The 11,073-nt window shown below is 49.0% G+C and overlaps 2 pseudogenes; both read right to left on the reverse strand.

Annotated features, from left to right (window-relative positions):
- Window positions 1–4,623: 4,623 nt before the first annotated feature.
- LOC139005796 (ferritin light chain pseudogene) lies at window positions 4,624–5,131 on the reverse strand (annotated as a pseudogene).
- A 4,718-nt stretch (window positions 5,132–9,849) lies between these two features.
- On the reverse strand, window positions 9,850–10,794 carry LOC139006540 (homeobox protein NANOG-like; annotated as a pseudogene).
- Window positions 10,795–11,073: the final 279 nt, after the last annotated feature.

An 11,073-nucleotide genomic window follows, 5' to 3' on the forward strand; every position in this document is an offset into this window, starting at 1 on the left:
TGGCTTCTCATTTAACTTAAAATTGGAACTTCTGTCCTAACTGGTTTTGCCCAGTGGATAGAGCGTTGGCCTGCGGAGTGAAGGGTCCAAGGTTTGATTCCGGTCAAGGGCATGTACCATGGTTGCAGGCATATCCCCAGTAGTGCAGGAGGCAGCTGATCCGATGTTTCTCTCTCATCGATGTTTCTAACTCTCTATCCCTCTCCTTTCCTCTCTCTAAAAAAATTAATAATATATATATTGGGTCAATAATTGGAACTTCTCACTCAGGCTGACTCATCTCCAGGTGAGCTGGCCCCTCCCTGCCTTCCTTCCTGATCTCATTTAAGAACGTCATTTACTCTGGTGTTCACAGAGCTCCAACCACCCTGGAGGGAGTCAGCAGCTACCGGTGGCCTTGGCCAGGGGCTCCCCCACGTCTCCAAATGGCTGGCTCCTTCAAGTCTCAGAACACACCTTCACAGTTGCCTCCCCAAGGGGGACTTCCCTGCCCCCTGTGGAAACGGCCATCCAGTTCACTCCACCACCTCAGCCCATTTTATTGTCTAGAAAGCACTTCGTGTGCTTGGTCACGTATCTGATCACTTGCTTGCCTACCTTCTGATTCTGAAGCTCCAGGAGAGCAAAACCGTCTGTTCTGTTTGCCCCTCAGTCTTCAGCACCTACCACTGGGCCTTCATTGGATAAAGAAAGAAAGAACAAATGAACTGCCCTTGGTTTTATTTCGTTCATGCCTGCCAAGCCAACTGATTAGGACTGGGGCCGGGGGGTCCCCTAGGAAAGAGTATTAAACGGATGGTGTAGATGTATTTTTTCTGATCCCTATAATAGTTGTGGTTCACTTTGAACTTATTTTTGTGTTATATGAGCTTAAGAACTTGGTAATTATTGTCGATGTTTATTATTATTATTTACTATTCACTGACTGTCAGTGATGTGCCAGCCAATGATGGGAATTTTGCCATTCACTTGGTCTTCACCAAAACAGAATCTGAGCTCTGTTATTGCCCCATGTTACAGATCAGGAAACTGAGGCTCAGAGAGCTTAAGTGACTGACTCGGGGTCAGTCTGACTCCTGCTCCTGGGCACAGGGTTGACACCAGGCCCTTTTCACTCCCCACCCAGAGGATTCGCTCACCCTCTCTTGGTCTTTGCTGATAATAATTCCAACTCACCCCACCCCTTGCAAAGGCCTGCCCACCCCGCAGTGCTGTCACCCATGAACCAGAGCAGGTAATCTTTTCATTTTAAACTATAGCCAGATATTCCTTTTTAAGCTTTTTTTTTTTCTCTTTAAAAGACATGAACTTTAGGGAAGAAGGAGTGAAGACATCACCTGTTGTTTTTCATTTGTTTGTTTACTTTGTTTGGTTTTTTGAGAACCCCAAGTCTTAATATATTAAAGGTCAAAGTGTACAAATCAATAATAATAATGCTCTTCATCAAATTGAGGCTGGAGGAACAGCCACGGTCCCTGATTAATAAGAAGCCCTGACATTTGTGCAGCCCTTACCTATTTGCCAAGGGTTTCCACTCCCTTCCCTCATTTTCCCCTCACTAGCCCTCAGAGAGGCAGCGTGGTGGAGAGGAGGCCATCTTGGAAGGAAATAAACATGCCACTGTGGCCATGTGACCTTGGGCAGGCTACTCAATCTGTCTGAGTCCCTCATTTATATTTTACTTTAAATTATCCTGCAATAAACTGGACTTTAAGAAAATCTTTGTGAATAATTCCATGAATTTTAACAGAACACAGGTTATTATAATCACCACCACAATCAGCATACAGAGCAGGTCCACCTCCTTCGTGCTATCCTATATAATAAAAGGCTAATATGCAAATAGACCGAACAGCAGAACAACCGGAACAACCGAACAACCGGTCACTATGATGTGCACTGACCACCAGGGAGCGTGTGCGGAACATGGCGGGTGTCGGCCATGGTGGATGGTGAGCAGGTGAGCAGGGGCACCAGACCAAGGCGGGGCTCCAGTTGCTGTCATCAGAGCGAGCCTCTGGTGGTTACTGAAAATTCTTTGCTCCTGTGCACCAAGGTCCCACCTGGCACTTGCACCTGCTGCCAGCACTGGCCCTGTTTGTACCTGCTGCTGGCGCCAGAGCCACCACTTGCACCCACTGCCAGCGCTGGCCCCGCTTGCACCTGCAGTCAGCGCTGGAGCCACTGCTCGTGCCCGTTGCTGGTGTCCAGCACTGGTCCCAATCGCTTGGCACCATCAGCAGGTGCGAGTGGCAGCTGATGGCCCTGATCACCCCTGAGGGCTTCTCCACTTCCCCCTGCTCCTGAGAGGCGATAAGGGCAGCAGCCACCGCTTGCACCCACTGACTGCGCCAGCCCCACTTGCACCTGCTGTTGGCGCCAGCCCCAATCTGCGCCTTCAGCGGGTGGGGGCCAGCGCCATCAGCAGGAGTGGGGCTGCCAGCAGACAGGGGTTGGGGTTGGGGGGACCACGGCGGGAGGGGCCAGGCGGGGGTGTGGAGGATGGGCCGAGGCCCGCCCCTGTGCCTACCGCAGCCTCATGGCCCACAGTTCCTTTCAAGGTGCATGAATTCATGCACTGGGCCCCTAGTCTCTATATAAACACACTTTCCCACTCCTAACCCCTGACTACTACTGATCTGTTCTCCATCCCTAAAGGGTTGTCTTTTCGAGAATATCATATAAGGGAATCACACAGTATGTCACCTTTTGAGATTAGCTTCTTTCACTCAACATAATGTCTTAGTGATTAACCAAGTGGTTGTCTGTATGACTGATTTGTTCCATTTTATTTCAACATGTGGATGACAAGTTGCTTATTCATTCATCCGTTGAAAAACATTTGGGAAACATGTTTGAGTCTCTTGTTTTGGTTGGTTGGTTTTGGATTTTTGTTAAATGGTGGTAAAATATACACACTATAAAATTTACCATTTTAAGTGTATAATTCAGTGGCATTAAGTATTACATTTAAAAAGTTGTATAACCATCAAAAACTATTTCCAGAATCTTTTCATCACAACATATTCTCTACCCATTAGACAATAACTCCCCATTCCTCCCCAGACCCCACCTCAGCCCTGGTAACCTCTATTCTTTCTGTCTCTATAAATTTTCCTGTTCTAGGGACCTCATATAAGTGGAATTATACAATATCTGTTCTTTTGCATCTGAGTTCCTTCACTTAGCACAATGTCTTAAAGATTCATTGATGTTGTAGCTTGTGTCAGAATTCCTTTTTAGACTGAATAGTATCTACACTAATAAAAGAGGAATATGTAAATTGGTCGTCACTCAGCTACAGCCACCAGCCAATCAGGCTGAGTATGCAAATTAACCCAACAAAGATGGCGGGTTAATTTGCATGCACAAGCACAGAGTGAAGACTGAAGGCTCTAAGCGAAGACTGAAGAGGCTTGGCTTATCCACTGTGGCCGGAGCGGAGAAGCCAAGCCTCGCTGCGGGCTGGAGTGGAGAAGCCTAGCCTCGAGGCTTGGCTTCTCCGCTGCGGCCGGACCAAAGGCCTGGGTCCCGGGTGCCGGAGGAAAACCGGTGCCGGCAGCCAGGGGAAGGAAGGCCTATTGCTCGAATCTTTGTGCAATGGGCCTCTAGTTCAATTATATGTTTATACTACATTTTGTTTGTGCATTCATCTATTGGGTGTTTTCCACCTTTTGTCTATCATGCATACTTCTGCAATTATATACAAATAATTATATACAAATATTTAGTTATATACAAATACAAATTACTAGTATATACAAATATTTGTATATGATGTATACAAATACTTCTTTGAGACCCTGCTTTTAATTCTATATACCTAGAAGTGGAATTGCTGAATCATATGGTAAATTCTATACTTAGCTTTTTAAGGAACTGCCAAATTGTCTTCCATAGAGGCTGCACTATTTTTACATTCTGTGGCTTAAACAGAAATGTATTATTTCTCACAATTCTGGAGGCTGAGAAGTCCAAGATCAAGGTGTTGGCAAATTTGGTTTCTGGTGAGAGCTTTCTTTCTGGCTTCTAGATGGAAGTCTTTTGGCTATGCCCTCACATGGCCTTTCCTTGGTATTGGTATGAATGCTCAGGGACAGAAAGAGAGAGAGAGAGCCCGACCACCATGGCTCAGTGGTTGAGCACGGAGCTATGAACCAGGAGGTCATGGTTCAATTCCTGGTCAGGGCATATGCCTGGGTTGCAGGCTTGATCCCCAGTGTAAGGCATGCAGGAGGCAGCCGGTCAATAATTCTCTTTCATCATTGATATTTCTATCTTTCTCTCCCTAACCCTTCCTCTCTGAAATCAATAAAAATATATTATAAAAAAGAGAGAGCTCCTCCTCCTCCTCCTTTCCCTCCTCCTCCTCTTCTTCTTCTTCTTCTTTTTTTTCTTCTTCTTCCTCCTCCTCCTCCTCCTCCTTCTTCTCCTTCTCCTCCTCCTCCTCCTCCTCCTCCTTCTTCTTCTTCTTGCAAAAAGCTTTGTTGTTTCCATTGGTCCAATGCATGGGAGAGGGCTTTAGGGTGGTTAAAGAATGGCTAGTAGTTTCGGGGAGAGGCTCAGGTAAAAAGCCAGAGGATGCAGAGGAGCCGCTCAAAGGCCTCTGGGCTCCAAAGGCTCCTAGTCATGCTTGAGGCTGAGCCTTTGGAATAGATACTCGCCCAGCCCAGCCTGGGGCCCGCAGCCTGCGGAGGTGAGTCAGATGTCGCCCATCTTCTTGATGAGTTTCACCTCCTCACCCCGGAAGTGGTTCTCCAGGAAGTCGCAGAGACGAGGGTCTGTGGGTAGACCCAGGCCTGCGGTGCCACAAGGGCCTGGTTCAGGTTCCTCTCCAAGGCCAGGGCGGCTGCCCTGAGTTTTGCCACTCACCGTGGGGGGCTCCTGCACGTCCTGGAAGAGAATGTGGCCACCGCACTGGTTTTGCATCTTTAAGAGATGGTCATGGAGCCCTCGCGCTTCTTCTCCGCCAACTCGAGGAAGAAGTGGCCCCGCCCTGGAGAGCTACACCGTCCCTGTGGAAACAGAAGCCCAGGGAGAGGTAGGTGTGGAGGCCGCAGAGGCCGGGGGCCAGGCCGTTGATGGCAGCCTCCACCTGGGTGGGATAATGCTGACAGATTTGGGAGCTCATGGTTGGTTGTTGGGCAATGAGGAGCTAAGGTAGAAAAAGCTCGGTATGTCGCTCGTCCCGCTCGTCCCGGAGATGGTTCTGAAAGTGGTGCCTGGATAAGACCCAGGAGGGTGGCCGGAGGCTGGGGGAAGGGGTGTCCCTGGGTCTGTTCCGTCCAAACACTGTTGAAACAAGAGACAGACCCGGGACCACTGAGGGCACCTCTTTCTCTTCTTATAAAGACATCACATTAACAGCGGTTCTCAATCTGTGGATCGCGACCCCTTTGGCGGTCGAACGACCCTTTCACAGGGGTCGCCTAAGACCATCCTGCATATCAGATATTTACATGACGATTCATAACAGTAGCAACATTACAGTTATGAAGTAGCAACGAAAATAATTTTATGGTTGGGTCACAACATGAGGAACTGTATTTAAAGGGCCAGAAGGTTGAGAACCACTGCGTTAGGAGCTAGGGCTTCAACATGAATTGGGAGTGGGGAGGAGACACAATTCAATCCATTGTAACATCCTTGCCAACACTTATTATTTTCCATTTTTATAAAAATAACCATCCTAGAGGTCTGAAGTGGTATCTGACTGTAGTTTTCATGTACATTTCCTGAATGACTAATGATGTTGAGCATCTTTACATGTGCTTATTGGTTGTTTTTATATCTTCTTTAGTAAAATGCCTTAAGTTCTTGGACCATTTTTTAATTGGGTTAGTTGGTTGGTTGTTCGTTTGGTGATGATTTGTAGGAGTTTTTTTAATATAAACTGGATATTAAATCCTTACCAGATAAATGATTCACAAAATTTGTTCCCATTCTGTGGGTTGTCTTTTCACTCTCTCTTTTTAAAAAAAAAAAAATATTTTATTGATTTTTTTACAGAGAGGATGGGAGAGGGACAGAGAGTCAGAAACATCGGTGAGAGTGGAACATCGATTAGCTGCCTCCTGCACACCCCTTACTGGGGATGCGCCTGCAACCAAGGTACATGCCCTTGACCGGAATCGAACCTGGGACCCCAGGCCAACGCTCTATCCACTGAGCCAAACCTATCAGGGCCTTTTAAAAAATATATATATTTTTATTAATTTTTAGAGAGAGGGATAGAGAGATAGAAACATGGATGACAGAGAAACATTGGCTGCCTTCTGCACGGTCCCCACTGGGGATCAAGCGCACAAGCAACCCGGGCATGTGCGCTGACCGCTCAACCTCTGAGCCACAGCAGCCGGGCTCTTTTCAATCTCTTGATAATGTCCCTTGATACACAAGAGTTTTACATTTTGATTAAGTCCAATGTATTTATTTCTTCTTTTGTGGCCTGTGCTTTTGGTATCATATGTAAGAAACCATGGCCAAATCCAACATCCTAACTATTTGCTCTTATGTTTTATTCTAAGCGTTGTATAATTTTAGCTCTTAGGTCTATTTTGAGTTGAATTTTGTATGTGGTATGAGGTGAAGGTACAACCGCATTCTTGTGCATGTGGCTACCCAGTTTTCCCAACACCATTTGGGAAAAGACTGTTCTTTCCCTCCAAAATCAATTGACTTTATATCTGAAGATTTCCTTCTGGGCTCTCTATTCTAATCCATGGGCCTACATGTCTATCTTCAAGCCAGTACCACACTGTTTTGCTTGTTAGAAGAGAATATTACCTCCTTTGCAAGCGCCATTGTCATGAGAATGAGAGAGAATATCTGGCACAGAGCCTGACACATAGTAGGTGCTTAACAAACAGCTGGTATCCTTAGGAGGCGTCTGGCGGGGCGCTTTCAGGTTGAAAGGAGCAGAGATCACTGGAAAGTTCACTAATGGGGAATGCTCCCCGTCGGCACCATGGGCCTTGGCGACCGGACTGTCACTCAGGACGCAGCAGGCCCTCTCTGGCTGTCCCTGAGCACCTGTCCACAGCTTCTCAGAGCTGTGGTAGGTTTTCCGTTTCTGCTTCTCTCTTCTAGTGCTGCTGCCTCAACTCAGATGCCCCCAAAGATCCTTAGGCGGGAACTTGGTAGTTTATTTCAGAAGAGATTCCAGGAAGCACAGCGAGGGAGAGGGAAAGTGAGGCAGGAAGTGAGGAAAGCCAGCGAGTGGGTGACCTCGTGGGGCTCAGTCCCTCGGGGGGCCAGCTGAGGGGCCACGCAGAGCACAGCGCAGCAACGTGGGGATGCATCCACCGATCTCAAGGCCTGGAGCTTTGAAACCTCTGGCCCTTCTGGGCCGCCCTGCACAAGGGGCTGAGCCAGTCCCCACAGCTCCAGACAAAGCCCTCAGGCTGAGAAGCAGAGCCATGAGGGCACTGAAGGTGAAAGCGGTCCGCACACAGGCAGCCATCTCCTGTCCCTGCAGGTGGGCTGGAAAGGACCAGAGGGATACGGGGCAGGTACCAGCAGCCTCTGCCACCAGCACCACCAACTGCCTCTCTGCCCTGACGCCTCCTGGCGGCTCCGCCCGCTCAGGGCTCCGACTTCTACTCTGAGCTTTCATCCCTGTCCCTGGGTCTCTCTCTGCCTCACTCACTGCCCAGGAATGTGGAAGCCTTGCATTTGGCCTGTCCAGTTGAGTCACCGCCTGGACTGGGCAGGGCTTTCACAACAGCCCGGCCCCTGGGGCTCGGGGAGCACTACCCCCAAAGCGGGCTGCCTTGCCCTATGCCCGGATCCTCCTCAGTCCACATTTCTGAGGTCTGAGGAACAAAACATAACTTTTGCATGAAAACCCATTCCACCTCTGTCTTCAGTAGGGACCGCGTGTGACGCATCCAGGGGTTTCCGGGTTGCTCGCCAGCAGTACAGTTATCTCCCTTTACAAATGAGGAGATTGGAGCTCAGAGCATTCTAGAGACTTGCCTAGGGGCACACAGCTAGCTAAGGGCAAGCTTGGGCTTGTACACAGTCCCCTGAGTGAATCTCACGCTCTTTCCACTCCATCATTTTATCTCTCGCACAGAAAACAAAAGCTCCAAGGGCTGAGAGTCCTGGGAATCTTCCCATCGGGTGGGTGATCTCGCGATGGGAAGGGGTCTCAGACTTTCAGGGTCCTGGGTTCCTGGATGGCAGAGCACAAGATCGGGGTTAGTACTAACCCCGCGGTAAGTCAGCCCGTTCCTCATGTGCCAGATCAAATATCACCCTTTATGAAATTCCAGTTGAAGCAAGTGGTAGCAGACATCAAAGCTTCCAGAAAAAATTTCAGGAAAAAAGCACGAGACTGAGGAAGATTCAGTTCATTCCCTTCCATATTCCTGAGAACTGGGAAAGCTGCTTGGACCAGTCATGTTCCTGGCGGCAAGTGTAGGAAACCAACCAGCTGGCTTGTGCAGGAAAGGGATTTCTTGGTAGATCGTGGAATGGCTCACGAAGGTTAGAGAAGCAGCTTAGAAAGCAGGCCTGCCGGGCAGGCGGGGCTCAGTGGCTGAGCGTCAACCTATGAACCAGGAGGTCGCAGTTCGATCACCGGTCAGGGCACATGCCCGGGTTATGGGCTCAATCCCCAGTGGGGGATGTGCAGGAAGAGCCAATCCATGATTCTCTCTCATCATTGATGTTTCTCTCTCTCTTTCCCTCTCCCTTCCTCTCTGAAATCAATAAAAAATATATTAAAAAAGGAAAACAGGCCTGAACCAAGAGGGCAAAGGGCAGCCAAGGCCAAATCACAGAAACGGGCGCTGGCACAGCCACTCCAGGACAAGTCACCTCCCTGGGAGCCCGGATGGCCCCGGTCTGGGTCATACGCCCACGTTGGGTGCCCACTGGGTGGAAGCGGGGAGTGTCTGATCCGTTTCTGTCTCTGTGAGGGGAGCTGTGGGTTTAAGATAATTCCCCAAATTGGAAGAGTGTTTGGAGGCTGAGCCGCCAAAGTGACAGATGTTTTCAGTATTGCTGTTCCTCAGCCTCAATGCTGGGCACTCCTGGTTCTCTCCTCAGCACAGAGGTAGAGCCTCTTCCTCATTAAAACACCTTCCCTCGCCAGGCTTTCTCCGGCAGCTCATCACCCTTTGCCTCCAGGTTTCCCGAAAGGACTGTTCACACTCATGGTGCCCAATGTGTCACCATCCCTCCCAGAAGCCTGCCGTTTCTCATCCACTGAAAGTGCCCACGTAAGTGACTAGGGCAGTGGTTCTCAACCTTCTGGCCCTTTAAATACAGTTCCTCATGTGGTGACCCAACCACAAAATTATTTTCGTTGCTACTTCATAACTGTCATGTTGCTACTGTTATGAACCGTGATGTAAATATCTGATATGCAGGATGGTCTTAGGCGACCCCGGTGAAAGGGTCGTTCGACCGCCAAAGGGGTCACGACCCACAGGTTGAGAACCGCTGGACTAGGGGCTTTCAGATGACGAACCAACTTGCAGCTCTTCTCGGCGAGAATTCAGACACTCGGTGAAACCCTCCCCTCTAGTTATCTGCCTCCTTTGTTTTTATTTATTTTATTTTTAAATAGATGTTTTATTTATTTGTATGTAAACTTATAAGCCAACCAGCCAAACTGGTATTATCGTCATGACACAGCAAATGACTTGAGTAATAAATTAAGGTTTGTAGTAAAACAGCAAAAGGGGCAGAGGAAATCAGTGAAGCATGTGGTAGCTTAACCATTCACCTGAATTGAGGTTTGTAACAAGCCTCCCAATCCCAGGAAATAGGAATAATCCTTGGTCACACACCTTTGTAGTTTTACTTTCTATTTTTGAGGTTAAGATTCTCGATCTGGAGTTATCCAAATACTAGATCTAGTATCATATCTAGATCATCACACTGTGTGCATGGCTCTATGTTTGTGGACTCAGGCTGTGGGTTCATGGAGTAAGCTGGGAATGAATCCGTGGTTTGCTGGGCACCACAATACATAGGGGCTTGCAGTATTGCATCACAGGTTTCCCCAGCAATTTCCAAGGAGGCCTCCAAATCACGGACGGGACTTCGCCGGAGCTGGATCTGGGGCCGCAGGGATTCCTCTCCATAACTGTAGAACTGGCTGTTCCAAAGCTGGTTATCCCAGGCCTGGGGACACCAGGTCTGACCGTTCCAGGCAGGGCAGTTCCAAGACGGGCTGTTCCAGGAATGGCTGCTCCACACGGAACGGTTTCCAGAAGCGTTCGCCAGGCATCCCCGGCGGCAGGAGGAGAGGCCCGGGTAGTCTGTAGTTGCTGAGCTCATCGGGGTCACACGGTGGCTAGTCTTTGGCCAGTTGTATTTCTGCTACCTCCTACATTTCATTCTCCGGTGGTTCTGGAACCAGATCTTACTCTGTTTGTAGCTAAGGTCCGGGATGTTGGAAAGTTCTTGCCTCTGCTGGAGGCTGAGCTATTCCTGTCTCTGGAATCTCTCACGGAGTCCTCAGAGCTGGGGCTGTGAGCAGACGGTTCCAATGTTCTGTTTCTTGACCTGGGCTTTCTCCTCCTTCCTGTCCTGTTCTCTGCAGAGGTGGGTAGTGTTGTGCTGGGACTGGTGGGAGAAGCAGGGCTGTTCTGAACAAGCAGGTCCATGGAGGAAGGAAGAGAAGAGACTGCCGCCTCCGAGTGGAGCGTCTCAGCAGATGACATTCTCAAGGATGCGGTTTTCTTCAGGCTCATAGGTCTCAGGCACTGGTGAAGGCTCCCTAGAATTGGATGATGCGGAGCAGGGCAGGCTTTGGGGATAAGCCGAATCCACACTCATGTTGCTGAGTTGAAGGTGAGAGAAAAAACCACCAAAGAGCTAGATTGTAAAAAAGACCCAGCCCTTGCCACTTTGGCTCAGTGGATAGAGCGTCGGCCTGTGGACTGAAGGGTCCTGGGTTTGATTCCAGTCAAGGGCACATGCACGGGTTGCGGGCTTAATCCCTAGTAGTGGGCATGCAGGAGGCAGCTGATCAATGATTCTCTCTCATCATTGATATTTCTCTCTCTCTCTCTCTCTCTCTCTCTCTCTCTTTCTCTTTCTCTCTGTCTCTCCCTT

Source organism: Myotis yumanensis, unplaced genomic scaffold (genome assembly GCF_028538775.1).
Source record: "Myotis yumanensis isolate MYYU_CA2020_CCGP unplaced genomic scaffold, mMyoYum1.0.hap1 SCAF_3, whole genome shotgun sequence".
NCBI lineage: Eukaryota > Metazoa > Chordata > Mammalia > Chiroptera > Vespertilionidae > Myotis > Myotis yumanensis.